The following is a 3813-nucleotide window of genomic DNA, read 5'->3' on the forward strand; positions in this document are numbered from 1 at the left end:
CTTCTCGGACAAGGGCGAAAAATCTCGGAGGGTCCGTGTGCAAGTTGTGCACGTTAAAGATCACTTGGTGGTCTAAAAAACAATAAGAGTAGGTTTCGGACGCCACCCGGGCAAAATTCTAAATTTCCTACCAACTGAAAATATTAGGTGTGTCACGCGCGCTCATATGACCTTATGCAGTTGCGAGCGCCGTAAAACTCTTACAAAAAAAATCTTATCATATCTTATCTTATCTTATCTTATCATAACGTGATCAACAATGTGACCTGCACAACAAATCCTAGTTATTTCTGTTTGGTGGTGTGGTTGATCACTGTCACGTCTTCAGACACTAACTTGTCTCAGTTGTTTCTGTCTCTTCCCAAGAGTTGCAGAAGAGTTTGTTTGTACTTAGTGTTGAAAAAGTAGTAGATAAAAATGTTTACCGAGGCGTTTACAAAAACTCCAGTTGTCGATATTGCTGACAGTACCGTGAAGAGGTTTCTGTAAGTCCCTTGCATGGAAAATTCTGGAAGGACCACTCTGCAGACGAGGACACTCTCATAAGTTACCACAGAGAAATCAAACAAGGCAGAAATTAGAGTGACCGACTTAATCACCTGAACGTTTTTCTTGTCTAGTCTTTCTACAGATTTCTCTGCCTCTGAGCCTTTATCCAGTGTATTTACATCCCCTCCACGTTTTGACATCACGGGTTTGGTTGTCTTTTGACGAAAAGCCGACGCTTGTCGTAACGCGCGGATAAGCGCTATCAGACAAATAAAAACAATGAACAAACAGACATTGGGTATTACATTTCCGTTTACAAGGTCGTGAAATTTGAGAGCTTCCTGCCACCCGGGCAAGTAAACCAGACTTAAGACTGTCCTGTTGGAGCCTCTGTGTATGACCCAGTCTAACTTTGTTGTTACCAACATCGGAGTGTGTAAGAGTGAGATGATGATGAACATCACGGTTAGTACAATATACGTTCTCTTCACGGTGAAAAGACTTCGAAATCTTAACGGCAAAATGACACAGCAGCATCGAACAACAGCCATGTAGGTCGTCACGAGGACAGAACAGTAGTACAAAGGAGCTTGGAAGTTGACGAGGTAAAGGCCCAGGTCAACAGTATTGACATCCCAACCATCGCTCAGCCCTAGGAACCACAGCGCATAGCCAGCCTGGATGAAAAGGGAGACGAACAGAAAGCAGAAATCTGACATCGACAGTGCAAAAAACGTCACGAGTACGGAGTCTCTGAGACCTGTGAAGGAGGAAAGGAAAAATTGTTGAAATATACTACAGAAGGACAGAACTCTTTTCGTGTGTGTGTGTGTGTGTGTGTGTGTGTGTGTGTGTGTGTGTGCGCGCGCGCGCGCGTGTGTGTGTGTGTGTGTGTGTGTGTGTGTGTGTGTGTGTGTGTGTGTGTGTGTGTGTGTGTGAGTTCATTTTGCAGCATGCAACGACAACAAGACATCGCCATTACGTACATTAGTTAAAGAGTTCTTACTACTACGTTGACAAATACAACTATATTCTTTTTGTTCATAATAGACAATCTAAGCTACTCTTGCCTTGAAAAATGCAACCATATTGTAAAGTTAATAATAAAGCATGACGCACCTGTTTTGACAAACGCAACAATGATCTTTTACCTACCTTTCCTATGCAAAGTTGTAATAAGCTTCTGTAACACCATGTTTATTCTTATGTTGCGAATTTTAAAGATAAAATGTTTACAAATAACAACAATAACGTCTACCTGTTTGTTGAAGAATATGATGATGCTACTACATAGATGTCTATCAAAACCAGATAAAGTTCCCAAATCCTTGTGAATACAACAATTCAATTTATTGTATCGTTCTCTCTCTCTCTCTCTCTCTCTCTCTCTCTCTCTCTCTCTCTCTCTCTCTTTCTATGACCATATAAATTACAGCCTTACCTATCTTGAGGAACACAACGATATTGAACACGTTAGTGATCACCATTATAACCGGAAGTGCGAGTCCACACAACAGTGTATTCAACACCGCATAAAACGTCTGGGTGTCCATGATGGGTCCAGGGGAACGTCCAGTGCTGAATGTCGTCACTGTGTCGTCATCTGTGACACCGACAGAGCACCCGGGCTGGTCAGACATTTCGCACGACATGGAGAACTGGTCTGCGTCGGAATCTTTGGAACTTGGGGCGAGGGAGCAAGGGGAAAAGGAGATTGGGAGAGAGAGAGGGGGCGGATAGAGTATTCAATCTATAAACGTAGTGACATAGAAGTTCATATGGGTAGTTGGCAGATGCTCTGGTGTGATTTGCTCTTTGTTTCTTATGAAACATCCATCGCTCTCTCCTCCTCTTCCTTATATGTTATTTTCAAGTAACACCTCTAATCTACTTCAATCAAATGGTTTATTTGTGTTGCAAGTACCCAATTTAAACTAAGAGTTAAGGTTTATCAACGGTGTGCCTTTGTTTCAACTGGTATCATGCTGAAGTACTGCTTTGAGTCCACACCCATATAATATCATAGAATAGCCTGATAGACGTAAGGCACAAAAAGAGATAATCTATGCCAACTTTGTATTGACAAAAAAACGATGATACTAGTACGTCATATCTTAATTAAAAAGAAACATGCATGAACATGCATAAGGCCTGTTAATTTTGTATTTGCTTGATATCAACTTTTGTTTGTCGAAATGCTGCTTAATCGAAACTTAGGAATAAATGAAGCAGGACAATTAATATTGGACATGTAAGATAAGATAAGGTAATAATTTGCATTATATAACCAATTGAAAACGTGGCTAAGGCTATGAAAAATCTTCTCTAATTTTTAGAATTCTTGTGTGGCAATTTTTAGACCATTAAGCCTTTGTAGGGTTTTAAAATTTCAAATTAGAAAGAAAGAAACCCAAACTCCTGAGTTTCTCACCCTATTTTGGATACTCTAAAAACGTGTTACTTTCCTAACAGTCATAGGTTTTAGTAAAGCGACAATCTAAATACTATTATCACACTTCTCTTTAACTGATTTGTACATTCCGTCGTGGGAAGTTTTCTTTTTCCTAAAGAAAAGCGATCGTCAGGCTATGCTGAAGTGGAACTTATGTAGGCCTATACACCTTTACTCTGAAAAGATAAACAATATCCTCTCATTAACATTGGCTCTCGTGGATTTCAACATCAGTTGTAGGATAGGCCAGTTTGTGCAGGAAGAGATCACAATTCGTCGTGGTTTTGTTCTTATTTTGTTTTATGAAGGTTTTTTTGTCTTGCTTTTCAGTCTTAAAACATGGTCTGCAAGTTCTGGTCGTTACAAAGCACTATACAAACCAGACCTAAGTGATCACTACCACGCGGTTGCTGGTGATTAAAGAACAGCTTTATATACAGCTAACACAGGTGACATGTCTCAGAATAATTGAGATACAATGCGTTGTCAACAGATTTAATGCTATAATTGGTAGAGTAAAACTTAGACAAATTATTTTAATTTGGTGTAAAACGCTTTCCATACTTTCTCCTAATTGTCATATAACAGCGGCGCCAATTAAAATGGAGCAGGTGAGGGGCCAGTGGCCACCCTCTCAACTGTAAACAATACATTGGCGTTCAGAAAGACAAGGACTGTTCCTGCTAATTCAACCGTTGATTTCTTAATTACCTATCCGGTTCACTGGTCCTGTTCTGTCATCTGCTTTCGTCTCCACTTTCATCTACCCACTCCCCTAACCCTGGTATTCTCTAGGATCCTCTCTCCTTTACTCGTGACTCTTTATACTATTACTCTTTTTAACTTCTTTTACATCTTTTTAAAGCCTCACT

Source organism: Aplysia californica, unplaced genomic scaffold (assembly GCF_000002075.1).
Source record: "Aplysia californica isolate F4 #8 unplaced genomic scaffold, AplCal3.0 scaffold00024, whole genome shotgun sequence".
Taxonomy (NCBI): Eukaryota; Metazoa; Mollusca; class Gastropoda; order Aplysiida; family Aplysiidae; genus Aplysia; species Aplysia californica.